A 23,779-nucleotide genomic window follows, 5' to 3' on the forward strand; every position below is an offset into this window, starting at 1 on the left:
CACATCCGTCCAAACTCTTTCCAAATCACCGGAAAAATTCTCCTCCTCAGGCACGGCAGATCCCAACTTGGAGAACGACCCAAACAACGGATGTCTCCCAGAACAACAAAAAAAAGGCGAACAACCAGCAGAAGAAGATGTATGATTGTTCAGAGCAAATTCGGCAAGTGGCAGAAACTCAGACCACCCCTCTTGATTGTCTGCCACAAAACAACGCAAGAACTGCTCAACATCCTGGTTTTTCCTTTCTGTCTGGCCATTAGATTCAGGATGATATCCGGACGAAAACGACAAATGAATTCCCAACCTGTCACAAAAGGCACGCCAAAAACGAGCCACGAACTGAGGACCCCTATCAGAAACAATGTCAGTAGGAACGCCATGAAGTCTGACAATTTCCTTGACAAAGGCCTTAGCGAGAGTTTTAGCGCAGGGCAGTTTGACGAAGGGAACCAAGTGACACATCTTGCTAAAACGGTCCACGACCACCCAGATGACAGTAAAACCCTCAGAGGGGGGAAGGTCAGTTATAAAGTCCATAGCCAAATGTGTCCAAGGAGCACTGGGGACCTCCAAAGGACAAAGCAACCCCGCAGCAGGAGTATGTGAGGACTTAGATCTAGCACATATAGTACATTGGCGCACCCACTTAATGACTTCCTTCTGCCATCCAGGCCACCAAAAACTGCGACCCACCAGTCTCTTGGTCTCAGAGATTCCGGGATGACCTGCCAACCGAGATTCGTGACACTCAACAAACAAATCTCTCCTAAAGGTCCCAGGCACAAACAACCTCCCATGAGGAGTGTTAGATGGGGCATTCTCCTGAGCTTTAAGAATCTCATCTTCCAAAACAGAGTCTAAAGCAGCTATCACAACACCTTCTTGTAAAATGTTTTCCTCTTTCTCAGCACCGACTATGGGAGAAAAACTGCGAGACAAGGCATCCGCCTTAACATTCTTAGTACCAGGGATGTAAGTAACGGAGAAATTAAACCGCGAGAAAAACAGTGCCCACCTAGCCTGACGGGCATTCAGGCGCTTGGCAGCATCAAGATATATCAGATTTTTATGATCCGTAAGAACCTGAACGGGAAATTCCGCACCTTCCAAGAAGTGGCGCCAGTGTTCAAATGCGAGTTTAATAGCCAATAATTCCCGATTACCAATATCGTAATTCAATTCAGTCTCCGAAAATTTTTTTGAAAAAAAGGCACAGGGATGTAATCCATCCCCGTTATCCTGAGACAATACTGCGCCAACCCCCACAGAGGAAGCATCAACCTCAACCAAAAACGGCCTAGTAACATCAGGCTGCATAAGGATGGGAGCAGAGGTGAACCTCTCCTTGAGATACACAAAAGCTTCAATGGCCTCAGAAGACCACTGAACCGCATCAGCACCTTTCCTGGTGAGATCAGTCAGAGGTTTGACAATACTAGAAAAAATTTTTATGAATTTTCTATAGTAATTGGCGAAACCCAAAAACCTCTGTATTGATTTCAAACCAATAGGCCTAGGCCATTCCTGCACAGCCTGAACCTTAACCGGATCCATCTCAAAACCTTTGCTGGAGATAATGTAGCCCAAAAAACTAATTCTCTGTACAGCGAACTCACATTTCTCCAGTTTAGCAAAAAGCGAATTGTCCATTAATAACTGTAATACCTCACGCACACTCCGCCAATGAGACTCCAGATCTGGCGAATAAATCAAAATGTCATCCAAATACACAACCACATTTTTACCGATCAAAGGTCTAAGGATGTCATTAATCAGATTCTGAAAAAATGCAGGAGCATTAGTAAGACCAAAAGGCATAACCAGATTCTCAAAATGACCCACAGGAGTGTTAAAAGCAGTCTTCCATTCATCACCCTCCTTCATGCGCAACAGATTGTATGCCCCCTTAAGGTCAATTTTAGAGAACCACTTGGCCCCCAATAACTGGTTAAACAGATCAGGAATCAATGGCAGTGGGTAAGGATTGCGTACCGTAATTTTGTTAATCTCACGAAAATCCAGACAAGGACGTAAACCGCCGTCCTTTTTTTTTACAAAAAAAAATCCAACCGCCACAGGAGACTTAGAGGGCCTAATGTGACCGGCGGCCAAACTTGTCTGTATGTATTCCTCCAAAGCCTTCCTCTCAGGAATAGTAAGGTTAAATAAACGACTTTTAGGAAGAGTCGCTCCAGGGACAAATTCAATAGAACAATCATAGTCTCTATGGGGAGGCAAAACCTGCGATTCTTTCTCAGAAAAAACTCTCCAAAAATCCTGAATAGGAACAGGCAATTCTCCCCTATCCAAAGCTGCAATACGCCCGTTACAACACTTGTCATAACATTTATGGCTCCAGGATTTAATTTCACTGGTAGACCAATCCAGTACAGGATTGTGAAATTTTAACCAGGGCAAACCCAATATTACTGGAGAAGGCAAGTTATTCAACACTACCAAATCCAATTTCTCATGGTGAACACCATTAATAGTGAGAGGAAATTCACTGACCTTGAGAGTAATATTCTTCAAAGGGGAGCCATCCACAGAAACCACAGCAATGGGGGATGATAAAGGTTCAGGTTTTAAATTGAGTTTTTCCACGAATCCCCCATCAATTACATTCAGTGTAGACCCGCAATCAACAAACACCCGAAATTCCATTAATTTTTCCTGAGCAATCGTGGAAGCAGCTAAAAATATACCCTTGGAATTTAAACAGGCAATACGGGCATGACTGACCATTTTTTTTTCTTTCTTCATACGAAGCTCACAGCCTTTAATCAAATGACCAGATTTTCCGCAATAGAAACACAAGCCTTCCGAAAAACGACGGTCTTTTTCTTGAGAGCGAGGTGCCACCGATCCAATCTCCATCGGTTCACCACTGTTAGTACACACATTATCATAACCAGAAACTGACATAGCAGAGGATTTGCTCTCATTAACCCTAGCATGCAGTCTTCTATCCACCCGTATAGCTAATTGCATAGCCTGTTGCAAATCCTCAGGTGTAGGATAAGCAATTAGCAGGTCTTTAACCCTTTCACTGAGCCCAGCAAGAAATAGACTTTTCAGAGCAGAATCGTTCCACCCTGTTTGAGTGGACCAACGACGAAAATGTGTACAATATTTTTCTACATTACCTGATCCTTGTTTTAAACGTCTCAACTCAGTCTCAGCTGATGCGACACGGTCAGGATCATCATATAATAGTCCCAAAGCAGAAAAAAAACTATCCACTGATCTGAAGCATGAATCACTAGGTTGCAAAGAAAAGGCCCACTCCTGAGGCTCTTTGCGCAAAAGTGACATTATGAACCCTACGCGCTGGGATTCATCCCCAGAGGACTTAGGTCTCAAACGAAAATACAATAAGCAAGCATTTTTAAATGAAAAAAATTCTCGGTGTTCACCAAAAAATAAATCCGGCAAACATACCTTAGGCTCCAAGAAATGTGCTCCAGGACAGTTACTCACGTGCTGACGGAGCTCGGCCACCTCCAGAGAGAGTCCCTGCAGGCGATGAGCCAAATCCTGAACCGACACCATGATGGAACAGAAAAATCTTTCCTTAGAGAATTTGCTGGCTGGACTTACTGTTATGTTCTGCTACCAAAGCTAAGGAAAGAGAGGAGATCTGTCCCTACGATAGAACTCAGCTTAATCCCTACGATGTAACAGGGAACCTGATCCTGCGATCAGACCTGCTAAAGTCCTAAGCTAGTCTGTACGGAGACCTATAGATGTGGGGAGGGAATTCCTACAAGTACTAAGGACTGGGAGGAATATGGGACACCTCCTAACAGAAATAGTAGCAGACAGACGAACAAACAAAATAGATAGAACATAGAGGTCCGTAGACCAAGCAAACTAACAGAGTTAGATACTGAGCACAGGCTAGCTAGAAAGTAGATATACAATGAAGTCCAGCAAAGCCAGAAGGGCGGAGCAGGATTAAATAGGCCAACAAGGTCATGTGACCAGCAAAGGAAAAAAAACCTAACAGCAAGGTTCTAACACCAACCTCGCACAACAGAAATGTGATCAAGGTCTCCCTCATCTGATGAGTCTTCCATCAGTTCGTCCTCCACTTCTTCCTGGGCTCCTGCACCTTCCTCACTAGTTTGGCTGCTACCATGCGCCCTGGTAAAACCATCTCCCCCACCCTCACATGCCTGCCGCCTTGGTGCTGCCGACCTTCTGGACCTTGCAGATGTTAGCCCTTCCGCATACAACTCCTCCTCCTCTACTTCCTCCACCTCCTCTTGTGCCACCACCTGACTCCGAATTCTGTTTAACATGTGCTCCAGCATGTAAATCACCGGAATAGTCATGCTGATAATGGCATCGTCAGCACTAAACATCTTCGTCGCCATTTCAAAACTGTGCAGAAGGGTGCATAGGTCCCTGATCTGAGACCACTCCTCCAGCGTGATTTGCCCCACCTCTGAATCTCGTTGGCCCAGGCTATACGTCAGAACGTATTGCACCAGGGCTTGTCGGTGCTGCCACAGTCGCTGCAACATGTGCAGAGTTGAATTCCACCGGGTAGGCACATCGCATTTTAGCCGGTGAAGTGGCAGGCCCAACGACTTCTGTAGAGATGTAAGTCGCTGAGCTGCGGGATGCGAACGGCGGAAGTGAGCACACAGCGACCGTGCCCTCTGCAGAAGGCCATCTAGTCTGGGATAGTGGGCTAAAAATTGCTGGACAACCAGGTTCAACACGTGAGCCATACAAGGCACATGTGTGACATTGCCCCGGCGAAGGGCCGCACCCAGGTTTGCAGCATTGTTGCACACGGCCTTCCCTGGTTTCAGGTCCAGTGGAGACAACCATTCATGAAATTGGTTCTCCAGAGCTGACCACAACTCCTCAGCTGTGTGACTCACATTTCCCAGACATTTCAATGTAAAAACCGCCTGATGACGTTGAGCCCTACTGCCAGCATAGTAAGGAGGTGTGCAGGATCCCTTCTGCGCAGTTAGAAAGCTTGTGGCATGACCAGACAGGCTTTGGATGCAGGTGGAAGACCGAGAGGAGGTTGAGGAGGCAGAAGCAGTGGAGGAACTTTGACATAAAGAGGATTGACGCACAACTCGTGGGGACGGCAAGACTTGGACAGCAGCCCCTTGTCCTGCTGTCACCATAGTTACCCAGTGCCCAGTCAGCGACATGTAACGCCCCTGTCCATGCCTACTCGTCCAAGTGTCTGTGGTGAAATGCACCCTGTCACACACAGAGTTTCTCAAAGAAGCGGTGATGTTGTGTGCGACATGCTGGTGGAGCGCAGGCACACCTTTCTTTGAGAAGTAGTGCCGACTGGGCATCTGGTACTGGGGCACTGCGACGGACATAAGGTCTCGAAAATCCTCTGTGTCCACCAGGCGGAAAGGCAGCATTTCTGTAGCCAAGAGCTTGCAGATGGTGAAATTCAACCTCTTAGCTTTCTCATGGCTAGGAGGAAATGGTCTTTTACTTGTCCACATCTGAGGGACCGAGGGCTGGCTATTGTGCTTAGACGGGGTTGATAAGGGTGTCCCCGGCAAACTGCCGGTCTGTGAGGAAGATGCAGGCGGACATGTTAGGTTGCCTTGATCCAAAGGTGGTGCTATCGATGTCGGACAGCGCTCAACACCAGCTGGTGTTACCACCTCCAAAGAAAATGATGACCTGCCAATCACGCTGGCTGTTGCGGGTAAAGAGGTGGCAGGTCTGCGCCCCAAAACAGGTGTGACTGCTGTCCCCCCAGTCACAGAGGATGAAGAGGCCGCGGATGCACAAGATATGGCAGACGGTGGTTGGCCCGGCCGGCTAGACCGCATTGTAGCACACTGAGCTTCCCACTGCAACTTATGCTTCATGTCCATGTGCCGGTTCATGCATGAAGTACTCAAACTATGTATTTTTTGGCCTCTACTTAGCTTTTGCTGACAAATGTTACAGATAACACGAGTTGGGTCATCTTTATCGATCTGAAAAAATGCCCAGGCTATGCAAGGCTTAGCACCCATGCGACCTGAAGAGCCACCACGACTTGTGGTGAGAGGCAGAGTTGTGTTTGAGGATGCAGTTCTTGACGTGCTTCCAGTACTACGTCTCTGTCCAGGAAGGCGCAACCTGACCTCGTCGTCACTAGCATCTTCCTCCACCTCCTCTGCTGACCTCATCTCTTGGCTGACTGTGGGTTGACAGTAAGTGGGATCTCCAACCTCATCATCATCACCCTGTGTGTTATCACACCCGTCGTCCTCAGAGCCAACCTGTTCCTGCCCTGACAAAAAACTAAAGTTGTCGCTCCAATCAGGTATTTGAGTCTTATCATCGTCTTCCTCATTGTCTCCACCAACAGGAGTTACAGTTTGGGAATGAGGGTCTACATTATGGTCAGAACCTTCTGCGTCTGGTCCTGGATCCGACTCATAAAGATTCTGGGCATCAGTGCAGATCATTTCCTCGTCTGGATTCACAGAAGCGCTGGAGTCGACCTCTGATTCCCAGGCTATAGTATGAGTAAACAGCTCTGCAGACTCAACCATCTGTTCTACCTCATACTCAGACGGGCAGCTGGAGATTTGGGAGCTGTGAGGAAGCAAGTGCGATTTGGGTGACACCTTTGAGGACTGGAGTATTTGTGATGTTGAAGTTGATGTGGAGGAGAGCCCACTTAAAGGAGCACTTGATATCCGTTGAAGCACCTGCTGTTTTTGTGCCTCATCTGGAATTTGTAGCGATTGGCGTGGCCGTAAGAAAGGGATCTTATCACATTGTCCGCTAAAAGAAGTAGACATTTTAGTTTGGCTGGAAGATGGTCTTTCTTCTGCAGATGTTACTGTTGCTTTAACACCTACCCCACGGACACAACCTTTTTTCCCCTTCCCAACACGCCTATTCCCCTTTCCACCAGCAGCAGGCCTTTTTCCACTCATTTTGGTGGTTAACTAATTCACAACTCTGGAGTTGTTTGCACAAAAAAACAATGGATGGTAACCGAGCAGAGCTGAGTGGCCAAACTGTGGTATTAGGCCAAAACTATTGGCTGGGTTAGATGCAGAAAAAAATTATATTCAATTTGCAACCTGATGGAGGTCTGTATAGATGGATTAATAGAACAAGACCCACACACAGCTAGAAGCCCAATATTTTTTCAGAGGTAGATGCAGAAAAAAATATATTCAGTTTGCAACCTGATGGAGGTCAGTATAGATGGACTAATACAACAAGTCCCACACACAGCTAGAAGCCCAAATATTTTTTCAGAGGTACTGTAGATGCAGATAAAAATTATTTTTAATTTGCAACCTGATGGAGGTCAGTATAGATGGACTAATAGAGAAAGTCCGACACACTGCTAGAAGGCCAAATATTTTTTCAGAGGTAGATGCAGAAAAAAATTAGATTCAGTTTGCAACCTGATGGAGGTCAGTATAGATGGACTAATAGAGAAAGTCCCACACACTGCTAGAAGGCCAAATATTTTTTCAGAGCTAGATGCATACAAAAAATTATTTTGAATTTGCAACCTGATGGAGGTCAGTATAGGTGGACTAATAGAACAAGTCCCACACACTGCTAGAAGGCCAAATATTTTTTCAGAGCTAGATGCAGAAAAAAATTATATTCAGTTTGCAACCTGATGGAGGTCTGTATAGATGGATTAATAGAACAAGACCCACACACAGCTAGAAGCCCAATATTTTTTCAGAGGTAGATGCAGAAAAAAATATATTCAGTTTGCAACCTGATGGAGGTCAGTATAGATGGACTAATACAACAAGTCCCACACACAGCTAGAAGCCCAATATTTTTTCAGAGGTAGATGCAGAAAAAAATATATTCAGTTTGCAACCTGATGGAGGTCAGTATAGATGGACTAATACAACAAGTCCCACACACAGCTAGAAGCCCAAATATTTTTTCAGAGGTACTGTAGATGCAGATAAAAATTATTTTTAATTTGCAACCTGATGGAGGTCAGTATAGATGGACTAATAGAGAAAGTCCGACACACTGCTAGAAGGCCAAATATTTTTTCAGAGCTAGATGCAGAAAAAAATTAGATTCAGTTTGCAACCTGATGGAGGTCAGTATAGATGGACTAATAGAATGATGCTATGCCCAAAAGATTTTACTTCACTAGGTGCAGTAAAAAAATTGGTATTCTATACACAGGTGGTATATCTTGCAACACAGATAGGCTACTCCACTGACTAACACACTCTGCAATAGGCCAAAAAGGATTAGCTTTGCTAGATTCAGCCAAATGCTGTGAAAAAAACTTGCACAGCACTGGCACAGACCTGCCTGGCAAAAACTGATAGGAACTGATGTAACCTAGTCCTGAAAAGGACTCCAATTACAATTAGTCTTTACTCCCACAACCTATCTATTTAAGAGCACAGACCTGCCTGATAAAAGTCATAGGAAATGCTGTAACCTAGTCCTTAAAAGGACTGCAATCACAACTATTCCCTACTCCCAAGCTATCTGTATATTTGTGCGAAAATTGGCTTGAAATTAACAAGGTATAGCGCACACAGCAACAGCGGTGCCGTCTAACACGCAGCTGCAGCAGTGAGAAAATGGTGGCGACGGGGAAAATGGCTTGGTCTTATAGGGCAAGGACATGTGACATACACTGCCAATGACACATGCCCTTGCTTGTGTGAAAAAAAGCACTTCGCTCCGTGTGTGCGCTGCTGATAGGCTGACAGATTGCACCTCCCCACTGTAAATGCGGGAAAGAGAAAAAAAAATGGAGATCTTCATTGTTCCTGCAGAGATCTGTAGCACCCTGAGGATTCGGCTGCTACAGGGGTATTGCACCTCAACCCAGAGGTGTGATATTCCACTCCCGGGTAAGGATGGAGTGTGGAACTGAGCTCGGTAGGCTGCATGCACTACATACATCCCATTTCCGAGGAGCAGACCGACGGTACTCCCACTTAGAAATGTGCAGGTACGACCGAGTCTGTTCCTGGCTGGAGTGGGAGGGGGGTGGTACATCCCAAGTAGTGTAGGGGCAGATAGGGGGAGCAGCCTGGGTAAAGATAGGAGCTCATTGGGTGCTGGTCACCTGAGCTCACACATAGAGGGTGTATATAAGGTGGGCACCATCAAAGAACAGGGTCAGTCAGCCACAGTCAGTCAGTCTGTGAGTCTTTGCAGAGAAGTCAGAGGAAGAGGAGCAGAGAAGCCCCAGAGAGAGAGAGGAGAAAGCCAGAAAGACCCAGAGGGGGAAACAGAAAAGGAACTCTGAGAACCCAAAGTCCATCAGCGGGTGAAGAGTTGGCATCAGGGTACCGGAACCCAAGCTGGTGGGGGCAAAAACACACCCCAGCCAGAGACCGGAGGCCGTGGGCAGCGTCTGCCACGGCCACCCACCACATCCACCACGAAGGCATACCACGTGGAGGGTCAGGGAACCCAAGGCCAAGGGTCTCCCAACAGAAGGCCCGAGGGAGCTGGACCTGGGTGGATCACTAGTGGGGACGGCCAGAGAAAGGACAGAAGGAGAGCTCAGGGTCACGCTCCGGACTCGCTTGGGGGTTGGCTGGATCCAGGACCTGGTGGATGCAGCACGGCTCGGGAGGTCACTTGAAGCTGGAGTGACCGGAACATCAGCAGTGAGTAAATACCCTAAACTGCATAACCCGACTCTGTCTTCCTTTAACACCTATGCTGCACCACCACAACCCCCATCCTCTGCACCTGACCCCCTGAGGCTATACCCCACCCGTTGGGGGTTATACCATCAAAAGCTGCACCTACACCATCAGCCTCAGCGGACCCTGCTGCAGCGGCGGCCATAGTGACCGCAATACAACGGGTGGCGTAGTCGACATTAAGAACTTATTAACATCTGTAGGACTGCCACATACAACTGAGTTTGACACCCTGGGCACGGACCGGGTCACAGCCACTCGGAAGACTACAACTCCCATCTGATCCGGCTCCGGATATTCCCCCTAAAGAATATGGCCCAGGGGGCGCGTCAACTTTGGCGTAGTCGGCAGGATTACGTGCCCGCAACAACCGGGTACTGCGTGCCTGAAGAAAAGAACGAGTTTACCTCAAAAAGAAGTCTCCTGCCGGTTCCGGAGGGTCCCCGCCATCGGACCCCATCACCAGTCGATTCCAGCCGGTTGTCCGCCATTAACCGCGTTTTCCCGCCATCTGCAGAGTTTCCCGCCACTGGGAAGCGATTCCCGCCATTTCCAAAGGTTTCCCGCCTTGGAAGAGCGGACGCCATTATGGGCGTGCCAGAGGGTGGCGAGAGGCCACCTCCCATCGTGGGCCAGGACCGAAAATGGCGCCAAAAGTGGAAACCGCCCCCACCAACAGAGACTGTGATGCTAGAGGTGTCTGTCAGCGTGAAAGAACTACCCCTGGAGCTGACAGTCACCAAGTGGCCCCGGGACCGCTCTCGAGGTGGGAGGAGACGAAAGGAGAGAACAAAGATGGGTGCCGCCTGGAGCAGTCTAGAGCGAGCGCACCCGGAGGCAAGAAGCCTGGAGAAGAATATCGGAGGAGCTTACCCGGAGATGGCGAGAAAGCAGAGCAGCACCGGCCCGCTGGCCAGGAGCCTGCTGGAGACGACTGTAGGAGAGCAGAGCAGCACCGACCCGTTGGTCAGGAGCCTGCTGGAAACAACGACCCCACTAGGCCTAGTGGAGGTCCTAGCACAGCTCCCCCGAGACCGGGAGTGTGCACAGACCGCTCTGGAGGGCCTCGCAAGGAGGATGGCCCGGGTGCAGCGAGAGACGTTGGCGGAGTGGAGCCGTGAGATGGCCCAGCAGACCGAGACCTGTCAGCGGAGCATGCCACCCGAGACGAGGAGACAGACCGCCTCTGAGGATGGCGCGGGAGGACTGAAGGCCGGAGACGGCGCCGAGAAGGGAGCCGAACGAGTGGAGGCAGGTAAAGGGGACGTCTATACCCCAGACCGGGAAACCGCGTACCTGCCCCAGCTCCCCGTCGCAGAGCCCGAAGTCTATCCTGCCGTGCCCGTCGCTGCAACGTCACCGCCGCAGACTAGGCCTCAAACGGGAGCCGCGACCCCTGTGACGTCACACGCCTCGACCCCGAGCGTGACCAAGCAGGAAGTACCACCAGCCTGGTCGCAAGGCCTAGTACCCCCGGGCGCCGCAATACCAACAGCGCCCCCTACCTCCGCGGAGCCCCCGGCCTGGTCGCAGGGCCAAGTAGCCCAGGGCGCCGCCGTCCTTACGGTGCCCTTTACCTTCCAGATACCCCAGGCCTGGCCGCAAGGCCCGGGCAACCCGGGCGCCACCACCACCGCGCCCATAAGACCAAGAGTGCCGCATCTGGGAGAGGACCTGTACGCCCAGCATACGTGCCCGGATGGGCAGCCATTTATATGGCCACCGGAGTTCCACCATCCCCGACTCCGGAGAGAGAGACCCCTGGATGAACCCCTGATCCCGGCTCCAAAGCCCGTAAAGAGGATCTCGCCCCCGCTAGCGGAAGCACAGTTTGAGTGGGACCCCACCGGAGAAGATCTTATGGGGTTCACTCAAGAGACTCAGGCAGCTGCAGCGGAGCGTGCTGAGTGCTGCCACCAACAGCTCGAGGACTTCGAGAGGGAGCGGAGAGAGAGGCGGGTCCGGGAACAGCAAGCTCAAGTAAAGAGCGCGGAGCAGAAGAGCCGGGCCAGGAGAGACCCCCGTGCAGCGCATAGTCCCCGCACCACCGGGACTGTGATAAAGTTTAACCTGCAGCATGGGTGGGGCTTCATCCGAGACCACCACACCCTAGGCGACGTCTTCGTAACCAGGAGAGACGTTGAGTCCCACCTACCGGAGGGACACAGAGGTCGTGACCTTTACATCGGGGACGAGGTCACCTTCACCCGGCACAAGTGTGCCAAAGGTCCTTACGCCCTCCATGTGCATCGCCTGACGGAGGAAGAGCTGCGGTGTGAGGAGGAAGAACAAGAGGACCCGGACGGGTCTGAAACTAGAGCCAAAGGTAACCATAAAGCAAGAGCAGGAGGACGCCGTCGCTAAGGACAGCGAAGCAGAAGCTGTATATAGTTGCCCGTCGGGGCACAGTAAACTGAAACCGTAAACTGAAACTGAAACTGTTGTTGCTAATATAGTCCCCGTTGGGACCAGCATGTGTGAACTGTTTACCCGTATTTCCCTTAAATCCCACTGACCGAGGACTGAGAGCGGTCATTCCTCCCTAATACCTGGCCGAGGACTGAGAGCGGCCATATCCTTGTATATAGTTGCGCGTCCTAAAGCGCCCCCTACCGGTTTTATAGGAAAACCAGTTTTCCAGAGAGACTGTCGCACTTTACCCGGTCACACGTTGCACAGTGACCGGAGGAGGAGCCAGAGGCGACGAGAATGTTTTAAATTGAAATATATATATATAATGTTTTATATGTTTTATATGTTTTATATGTTTATGCAAAAATTTGTATGTTTTGGTGTTATGTCTTACAGCCCGAGGACGTGCTGTGATTTACCAGGGGGGAATGTAGCACCCTGAGGATTCGGCTGCTACAGGGGTATTGCACCTCAACCCAGAGGTGTGATATTCCACTCCCGGGTAAGGATGGAGTGTGGAACTGAGCTCGGTAGGCTGCATGCACTACATACATCCCATTTCCGAGGAGCAGACCGACGGTACTCCCACTTAGAAATGTGCAGGTACGACCGAGTCTGTTCCTGGCTGGAGTGGGAGGGGGGTGGTACATCCCAAGTAGTGTAGGGGCAGATAGGGGGAGCAGCCTGGGTAAAGATAGGAGCTCATTGGGTGCTGGTCACCTGAGCTCACACATAGAGGGTGTATATAAGGTGGGCACCATCAAAGAACAGGGTCAGTCAGCCACAGTCAGTCAGTCTGTGAGTCTTTGCAGAGAAGTCAGAGGAAGAGGAGCAGAGAAGCCCCAGAGAGAGAGAGGAGAAAGCCAGAAAGACCCAGAGGGGGAAACAGAAAAGGAACTCTGAGAACCCAAAGTCCATCAGCGGGTGAAGAGTTGGCATCAGGGTACTGGAACCCAAGCTGGTGGGGGCAAAAACACACCCCAGCCAGAGACCGGAGGCCGTGGGCAGCGTCTGCCACGGCCACCCACCACATCCACCACGAAGGCATACCACGTGGAGGGTCAGGGAACCCAAGGCCAAGGGTCTCCCAACAGAAGGCCCGAGGGAGCTGGACCTGGGTGGATCACTAGTGGGGACGGCCAGAGAAAGGACAGAAGGAGAGCTCAGGGTCACGCTCCGGACTCGCTTGGGGGTTGGCTGGATCCAGGACCTGGTGGATGCAGCACGGCTCGGGAGGTCACTTGAAGCTGGAGTGACCGGAACATCAGCAGTGAGTAAATACCCTAAACTGCATAACCCGACTCTGTCTTCCTTTAACACCTATGCTGCACCACCACAACCCCCATCCTCTGCACCTGACCCCCTGAGGCTATACCCCACCCGTTGGGGGTTATACCATCAAAAGCTGCACCTACACCATCAGCCTCAGCGGACCCTGCTGCAGCGGCGGCCATAGTGACCGCAATACAACGGGTGGCGTAGTCGACATTAAGAACTTATTAACATCTGTAGGACTGCCACATACAACTGAGTTTGACACCCTGGGCACGGACCGGGTCACAGCCACTCGGAAGACTACAACTCCCATCTGATCCGGCTCCGGATATTCCCCCTAAAGAATATGGCCCAGGGGGCGCGTCAGATCCATCCCCTGCCCCTCCCCCCACCCCGCTGTACACTCAAACTGCGTATTAACATTAATTTTCATCATTACTGAGAAAAAATCCAGTTATGGTTTTGGTGCACGAACAGTTATCGAACATAACCTCGAACAGCCGAATTTTTCTCAAATTGTTCGTGTTCGCCGAACGGCTCGAACACCGCCCAAAACAGCTCGAATTTGAGATTGGCGAACAGTTCGAGTAGAACAATGCTCATCTCTACTCACGGCCTAGCGGGAATAACCGGTGACCCCCGCTAGAGCCATATGCACAGTTAAGGAACTCACGTGGTGTCTCCCATGATCGAGGGCACCACATTACCTTCAGAGACTTCGCATTTTGCTAATACTTCAAATTACTGTTTATTAGCTTTGTTGCAATCCCTTGTTCAGCGTACCTGTTACATATATATATAAACTGTTTATATTCAACTCTTACTGTTCTCGCCTTGTGTCTCTGTGCATTGCATCCCGGCATCTGCATTACATTTGGCGTAGTTGGCAGGATGCAACATTCAGACGCAGAGATGGCGGAGCAGCCTGTGACTGGGTCCGTCCGGAGCCATATATCTTTGGGGGCTATGCTCAGCCATCTACCCAAGTTTATGGGGGATGGCATGTCACTGTGGGACTGGGTAGAAAGACTGAGAAGTATGCTACGTATGTATCCCCTCGATCCCCTAGCCCAGGCGGAGCTGGCCCTCCTAACCCTTGATGGAGAGGCCCGGCAGACTGTGATGTACCGCCCACCTGGGGACTGTGACACCGTGGACAAAGTGATAAAAATTCTAGATGACATGCACGGTGACACTACAGATTTGGGACACTTGCGCTTACGGTTGCTTAAGCGGGTCCAAGGGGAAAATGAGACAGTAAATCAGTATGTTAATGCATTACAGGAAGTGACGGCTCATATCACCAAGAAAGTTCGAGATGGGAACCGAGGACTGGGACCACTGGATGAGGTTTTGCGTGTCCAACTGATTGCTGGCTTGAGAGACACTTCCCTGAGGCAGATCCTGAAGGAGCGGCTGCGACTGAGCCCTGATCTGGGCTTCCTGGAGGTAGGGCCTGAAGCTAGAGTCCTGGAGAGAGAAGTTCCTGTTCTCAAAGCCACAGTTAGAAGTCATGAGGCAATTGCCCCTGAATTCACCAACAAAGAGCCTGATTGAGTACGGGAAACACGTCTGGAAATTCGAGACATTCGGGTGAGTTTAATGCTATTAGAAAGACCCCTACTGCCCCCTTGTCGACGGACCGTACTGCCCAACGCGGACAGAGACCAGAGCGAGAAAAGCGTTCCTACCCGGCCCCAGCACAGCATGTACCCGACCTATCAGTAGAACGAGGACCAGAGTGCTGGACCTGCGGAGGTAGGGATCATATCTCCAAAGACTGTCCAAACCGAGAAAGGAGGAGGAGGAGACAGCCGTTAAACTAAAATGCCCCACGGTTGTGGAGCATACCGTGGGGTCTCGAGCTTCAGAGAGTGGAAGAGGGAGCTCTGAATACATTGTCTCCGAGAGGCCCATTATCTGGGCTGAATTCAATGGGCAGTGGATCCGCTGTTTAATGGACACTGGGTCTCAAGTGACCACTATGCCTGAGACGTATTTCCAAAGTCACTTTCCTGAAGTCGCTCGTTCCTGCTGGGAACCCACTGTCAAACTGGTGGCGGCTAATCAACTACCTATCCCAGTAGCGGGAGTAGTATGGATGTCCGTTCGGGCATGTGGAAAGGACCTCGGTCGGAAAGGGATCGTACTGACCACAGGGCCCGGAGGCAATGGGCCCATTGTAACCCTGGGCATGAATGTGCTGAAAGAGGTCAAACAGTTCCTGGCTGAGGGCTGTAACAAAAACAACTGGACCCGTGCCACTCAAGACCCAGCTAACAAGAGAGTATTCCAGAATCTCGTGCGGGTCAGTCAGATTCAAAAATTGCCCGCTACCTCTCAGTACCTTGGTAAGGTATCGATACCACCCGAAGCCACAATGACACTGCCAGTGGGACAGACTGTACTCACTCTACCGGTGCTGGCACATGTGTCCTTAGAGGGCGTGGACATTCAAATTGAACCAATGGAGGGAGAGGAAGCTCCCTCTGGACTCCTGGTTGCTCGGACCCTGGCCACCGTGCGGCACGGTAGAGTACCCGTGCGTTGCATCAATTTAAGTGGCACAAGTTTACAGTTGTTGCCCCGACAAGAGGTGGTGCAAGTGTGTATAATGCCAGAAGCCCTTACTAGAGCTGACGCTATAGGGCTGGCACCTGTGGAAGGAAAGCCATGGACCCTGGAGGTTTCCCTCAATAGCAAAGAGAATGGAAGAGAACCGTTGGCTGGGCGCCACCTCTTGGAGGAAATGGAGGCTAATCTGACTGAGTTTTCTGCTGGACAAGTAAGGCAGATCGAACAACTTCTAAGCGATATCAGGGAGTGTTTGCACAGCATGAAGATGATTTCGGGTGCACTCGGGACATTCAGCACGAAATACCCACCGGAAATACTGCTCCCATCAGAGAGAGATATTGGCGAATCCCGCCACAAATGTACCAGGAGGTGAAAGCGCTGTTGGCCCACATGTTGCGGAACGGTGTGATCCGTGAAAGTCAGAGTCCTTGGGCGGCTCCGATCGTGCTGGTCCTGAAGAAGGCTGCTACCCTGAGATTCTGCATAGACTATCGAAAGCTGAATGCCTGTACAGTACGGGACTCCTATCCACTCCCCCGAATTGAAGAGTCTCTATCTGCACTAGGGAGTGCCAAATTCTTCTCTTCCCTCGACCTGGCCAGTGGCTATTGGCAGGTCCCAGTAGCTGAGAAGGATCGTCCGAAGACAGCTTTTGTTCTCCCTATGGGCCTGTTTGAGTTCAATCGGATGCCGTTAGGGCTAACAAATGCGTCAGGAACCTTCCAACTGCTGATGGAGAGATGCTTGGGGGACCTCAGCTTTGAAGCCACTTTAATATATCTGGACGATATAATTATCTATTCCGCTACGTTTGAAGATCATCTCCGCCGAGTGGAACAAGTGTTAGAACGGCTTCAAAGGCACGGCCTGAAAATTAAGCTTAGTAAGTGTCGTCTCTTCAAAGGAGGAATTGAATATGTGGGGCACACTGTGTCCAGTGCAGGAGTGCACCCCAATGCGGAGAAAGTAGCTGCCGTGCAGAAGTGGCCCACGCCCGTCAATCTAAGGGAACTGAGGGCGTTCCTGGGGCTCGCTGGATACTACCGCAGATTCATTAAAGACTTCGCTAAGATTGCGATCCCGCTCAATGAATTGCTGAGAGGAATGGCTGGGGGAGCCAAGCGGCAGCCCATTCAGTGGGGACCCCGACAAGAAGAGGCATTCTGAGCATTAAAAATGGATCTAACGGATGCCCCAATCCTGGCCTACGCTGACTTTTTGCAGCCTTTTATGTTGTACACTGATGGAAGCTTGCATGGACTGGGAGCAGTGCTGGCTCAAGTACAAGGAGGAAAAGAGCGAGTGATCTCGTATGCCAGCAGGTCACTCCGAGACACGGAGAAGAATCCGGACAACTACAGTTCGTTTAAGGCTGAGCTACTGGCACTGGTGTGGGCCATGACCGAGAAATTTGCTGAGTACTTGTCAGGGTCAGAAGTGCAAGTGCGGACAGATAACAACCCTTTGGCCCACTTGGAGAACGCCAAACTGGGCACGTTAGAACAGCGGTGCGTCGCAAGGATGTCCAAATACCAATATAAAATCGCCTATCGGTCCAAGGCCCTGAACACTCATGCAGATGTCCTGTCCCGGGTCACTCAGGCAGGGCCGAACAGGGACAGAGATGAGGAGCTCGAAGGCGACGAGATCCCGGATTTCAGCCAGTTCGCCGCTGTTGTGGTCGACGCCCAGGAGACCAGAGAGGAGCCGAGGCCCACTCAAATTCTGGGCCGTTCAAGAGACGAATGGATACATCTGCAGCAGTCCGACCCAGAGTTAGCAAAGCTGAGAGAATGGGTCGCCCTTAGGCAAAGACCCGACCAGGAAGCCAGAGCCTCTTCACTTCCAACTACCCTACAAATCCTAGGCCAGTGGGAGAGGCTCTTCCTGAAGGATGGCTTGCTATGGCGAAGAATCCAGCTGCCTCGAGAGTTTGATGCTACCTGGCAGGTGGTAGTTCCAGGAGCGCTAGTAACGCAGCAAGCCCAAGAAGCTCATAGAAGAGGTGCTCACTTCGGTGTAGAAAAGACCTTTCGGTGGTTGCAATGGCTGGTGTATTGGCCTCAACTGTGGCAAGAAGTCGAGGGGGTCTGCCGAACATGTCAGTGTGAGTTGAACAAGCCCCCGGAACAAAGAGCTCCCATTCAGACTATCCGAACTTCTGCCTCCTTGGAAGTCTTGATGATTGACTAACTGATGATAGGAACTTTATACAATGGTTACGGACACTGTTTAGTCATGACTGATCACTTCACCAAGTTCGCAGTAGTGACGTCTACTAAAGATCAGAGAGCAGAAGCCGCAGCTAAGGACATCTGTCAGGATTTCATCCGGCTTTATGGGTGCCCGAAGCGAATACATTCTGACGAGGGGGCCTGCTTCCAAGGATGAGTGATGGATGAGCTATACCGCATCTATGGCATCGACCGATCTCGAACAACACCCTACCACCCTCAAGGGAACGGCGCATGCGAGCGCTTCAACCGAACCCTGTTGCAAATGTTGCGAACGCTGGAAATGGACAAAAAGATGAAGTGGCCCGAATTTGTGTCCGAGCTGGTGTGGGTGTATAATAATTGAGTTCATGCGACTACCGGCTACACCCCTTGCATGTTGCTGTTTGGAAGAAGTGGGCGAGAAATTACTGAACTGGAGCTAGACTCAGAAGACTCCGGCCCGGGCAGTAGCCCAAGTACCTGGATTCGAGAACACCAGCGTCAGCTCCATACAGTGAGAAGACTGGTTGCTCAGAAGATTCAGTAAGTAGAGCATGCAGATCGGCCCCCGACCGCAGGCGGATCACTTCAGCCAGGAGACCGAGTACTGGTAAGGGCCAAACGATGTGGGAGTAAACTGGACCATCGTTGGGAGGCGATACCATATCGGGTGGTGAAGAAGGTTCACCCAGACAACCCCGTCTACGAGGTTAGGCCCGAAGGGGATGACGCCGCGACACCCAGGGTGTTGCACCGCAATATGCTGCGACCTTGCTCCTCTGAAGCAGAAGTCTGTAACGAAGTTGGGCCTTCAAACGTATTGGCTGAAGTGCCACATGCAGGAACCTTGGGGGATGAAGAAGGATGGGCCACAATGCAGTTGGGCCCGTCAGAACCATTGAGGCCAACCCCGAGTGGAACCCAGAATGAGTCGAGAAATGACTTGCAATCCCTAGTAATTGATTCATCGGATTTCCCGGAGTCACCTCCGCAAGAGGAGCCCCGCAGAACTGAGCGGGCTAATGCCGGAATTCCTCCTAACCGGTATGCTCAAGAAGAGTTTATCTGGTCTCAAATCCAGCAGAAAATGCAGGAGTGTGCCCAACTCCTGTCTGAACTTGCACTGCCTGGAAAGAGGCATCAATTATGCGAGAAGTCCACTCGCACGAGGACTGGCGAGCAAAAAGGAGGGAGGAATGTAACAAAGGCGAGAGAGCTTGCAAGGGAACTCCTACATGATGTTTCAAAAATGGAGAGAGGCTGCCATCTGCTGGCCAGACACAGTCAAGCGGAACCAAGATATGCAAGGGAGTTGAAGGGAGAGCAGATTTAGACGCTGGACCCGATCAGGTGACTTCCAGGAAGGAGTTCCGAGAGATAAGAGGCCAGCGCGCCAAACCTGAGGGGTCTTTGGCGCCAAGCAGCAGAAAGGAGCAGACGTGTTCCCTGCGTGCTGGGAAGCCCCGCGTGACAGGCCTAAGCCAGAGGCCTGTGACGTGCCACAGCTGGGCCCCGGTATAAGAGCTCCGGATCCCTCACAGATGTGAGTGATGTGCCTGCTGAGGAGACTCGGAACCTGCTTGCGGTGCTGAGTGAGTTCGCGGAACCCGACATCGCCCGCCGACAGACGAGGTCTGGACCCCCCTACCCAAGGCTCGAGAGATTGCCTCCAACGGCCAAGCAGAGAGGACTTGAGAGACGGCTGCCCCAGGAAAGTCACGTCAGCGAAAGCAGAGGAGCTGCATACGTGAACAGGGCCGTCACTTCTACTGTTCACCCACGGTATCGGGGACAATTGGGTTTAGGTACTCAGGTTGGGAGGGGAACGGTTGGGGCTAAAGAAGCTCAACGTGATCTAATTGAATTTATCCGGAAAAAGACTCAAGGCCTAGAGCCATATGCACAGTTAAGGAACTCACGTGGTGTCTCTCATGATCGAGGGCACCACATTACCTTGAGAGACTTCGCATTTTGCTAATACTTCAAATTACCGTTTATTACCCTTGTTGCAATCCCTTGTTCAGCGTACCTGTTACATATATACATATAAACTGTTTATATTCAACTCTTACTGTTCTCGCCTTGTGTCTCTGTGCGTTGCATCCCGGCACCTGCATTACATATACAGTACGGAGCACTGTGCGGGGGACATGTAAATGTGGCACCCCAGGTCTGGTCGCCACAGTGGCAGCAATGTCATGTCTGAGAGCAGGTGGGAGGTTCCCTGGTTGGGGACAATTAGCATGCAGCACCTCCTGCCTCAGTCCAGAGAGGGGAGAAACTGGGGCGGGGTTAGTGAGAGAAGTGCCAGACAAGTTCCAGAGAAGTTGCAGATAGGGACAGGTCAGCAGCAGGCTGAGGAGTCACTGTAGGCAGAGGAGGAACACGAGGCCAGGATGGGAGCTAGAAGAGCTCATCCTGGCTAGAGACTTACAAAGCCGGACACTGGAGTCCGAGGCTGTGATGGTTATAAGCCCAGCAGCAGAAAACAACCACGCACCCAAGGAAGCCTGGAGGCTCAGCCACGCAAGAGGGACCACTACTGCCCTGGAGGGGTGAGAAGTACGGAAGGCCCGAGTCGCCAGTCATACGGGTGAGAACAACAATCAGAGACGTGGGCTACCACTACACTACAGCGGGATAGCCAAGAATGAGTGAAGTCAGCACGGTAGGCCTACAAACTCCCCCTGACCAGCGGGATCTCCCAGTTACTCTCAGACTGACCAGGCCTCCATTGTTAACCTGTATTCCGAACGGGTCCCTTAACACCACCAACAGTAAAGACCCTGAATTGTTTGACAGACTCCGTGTGGTTACTGCTGCTCCCGCGCACCTATTTACTGCCCTGAGGCTATACTCATCCCGTGGGGAGTTATACTACCCTCAGCTGCACCCACAACACTAGCCTCAGCGGTCGGCCCTGCAGCGGCGGTTCACTCTGACCGCAATCCACGGGTGGCGTAGTCGGACATTTAATCACAAAACCCTATAAATAGACTGCCATTTGGGTTGACCATCCTGAGCCACGGGACCGGGTCCCCGCCACGTAAGGACTACAACCCCCAGCATCCACAAAAGGTCCGGTTCCGGGTATCCACACACACACACGGCCCAGGGGGCGCGTCATATACAGTACGGAGTACTATGCGGGAACAAGTATACAGTAGGTAGCAGTATGCGGGACCATGTATACAGTATGGAGTACTATGCGGGGCCATTTATACAGTATGGAGTACTATGCGGGGCCATGTATACATACAGAGCACTATGCGGGGCCATGTATACAGTACGGAGTACTATGCAGGGCCATGTATACAATATGTAGCACTATGCGGGGCCATGTATATAGTAGGATGGAGCACTATCTGCGGCCATGTATACAGTACGAAGCACTATGCGGGGGACATGTATACAGTACGGAGTACTATGCGGGGCCATGTATACTTATGGAGCACTATGCGGGGCCATGTATATAGTAGTACGGAGCACTATGCGTGGCCATGTATACAGTATGAAGCACTATGCGGGTGACATGTATACAGTACGAAGTACTATGCGGGGCCATGTATACAGTACGGAGCACTATGCGGGACCATGTATATAGTAGTACGGAGCGCTATGCGGGGCCATGTATACAGTACGAAGCACTATGCGGGACCATGTATATAGTAGGATGGAGCACTATGCGGGGGCCATATATTCAGTACGGAGCACTATGCGGGACCATGTATATAGTAGTACGGAGCACTCTGCGGGGCCATGTATACAGTACGAAGCACTATGCGGGACCATGTATATAGTAGTACGGAGCACTCTGCGGGGCCATGTATACCGTACGGAGCACGATGCGGGGCCATGTATACAATACGGAGCACTATGCGGGGCCATGTATATAGTTGGATGGAGCACTATGCGGGGCATGTATACAGTGCGAAGCAAAATGTGGGGGACATGAATACAGTATGGAGTACTATGCGGGGTCATGTATACTGGACGGAGCACTATGCGGGTCCATGTACACAGTAGGTAGCACTATGCGGGGCCATGTATACAGTAGTACGGAGCACTATGCGGGGCCATGAATACAGTACGGAGCACTATGAGGGGCATGTATACCGTACGGAGCACTATGCGGGGGACATGTATACAGTATGGAGTACTATGCGGGACCATGTATACAGTAGGTAGCACTATGCGGGAGACATGTATACAGTACGGAGCACTATGCGGGGGACATGTATACAGTACGGAGCACTATGCGGGGCCATGTATACAGTATGGAGTACTATGGAGGCCATGTATACAGTACGGAGCACTATGCAGGGCCATGTATACAGTACGGAGCACTATGCGGGACCATGTATACAGTAGGTAGCACTATGCGGGGCGATGTATACAGTAGTACGGAGCACTATGCGCGGGCCGTGTATACAATACGGAGCACTATGCGGGGCCATGTATATAGTAGGATGGAGCACTATGCGGGGCCATGTATACAGTGCGAAGCAAAATGTGGGGGACATGTATACAGTACGGAGTACTATGCGGGGCCGTGTATACAGTAGGTAGCACTATGCGGGGCCATGTACACAGTAGGTAGCACTATGCGGGGCCATGTATACAGTAGTACGGAGCACTATGCGGGGCCATGAATACAGTACGGAGCACTATGAGGGGCATGTATACCGTACGGAGCACTATGCGGGGGACATGTATACAGTATGGAGTACTATGCGGGACCATGTATACAGTAGGTAGCACTATGCGGGAGACATGTATACAGTACGGAGCACTATGCGGGGGACATGTATACAGTACGGAGCACTATGCGGGGCCATGTATACAGTATGGAGTACTATGTAGGCCATGTATACAGTACGGAGCACTATGCGGGACCATGTATACAGTAGGTAGCACTATGCGGGGCCATGTATACAGTAGTACGGAGCACTATGCGCGGGCCGTGTATACAATACGGAGCACTATGCGGGGCCATGTATATAGTAGGATGGAGCACTATGCGGGGCCATGTATACAGTGCGAAGCAAAATGTGGGGGACATGTATACAGTACGGAGTACTATGCGGGGCATGTATACTGTACGAAGCAAAATGTGGGGGACATGTATACAGAACGGAGTACTATGCGGGGTCATGTATACAGTACGGAGCTCTATGCGGGACCATGTATACAGTAGTACGGAGCACTATGCGGGACCATGTATACAGTAGGTAGCACTATGCGGGGCCATGTATACAGTAGTACAGAGCACTATGCGGGGCCATGAATACAGTGCGGAGAACTATGCGGGGCATGTATACAGTACGGAGCACTATGCGGGGGACATGTATACAGTACGGAGTACTATGCGGGACCATGTATACAGTAGGTAGTAGTATAGGGGGCCATGTATACAGTATGGAGTACTCTGGGGGCCATGTATACAGTACGGAGCACTATGCGGGGCCATGCATACAGTAGTACGGAGCACTATGCGTGGTCTGTGTATACAGTACGGAGCACTATGTGGGGCCATGAATACAGTACGGAGCACTAGGCGGGGCCATGTATAAAGTACAGAGCACTATGCGGGACCATGTATACAGTACGGAGCACTATGCGGGGCTG

The sequence above is a fragment of the Phyllobates terribilis genome, unplaced genomic scaffold (assembly GCF_046119375.1).
Source record: "Phyllobates terribilis strain yellow unplaced genomic scaffold, ASM4611937v1 Scaffold_3__8_contigs__length_932513732, whole genome shotgun sequence".
In the NCBI taxonomy this organism is placed as follows: Eukaryota; Metazoa; Chordata; class Amphibia; order Anura; family Dendrobatidae; genus Phyllobates; species Phyllobates terribilis.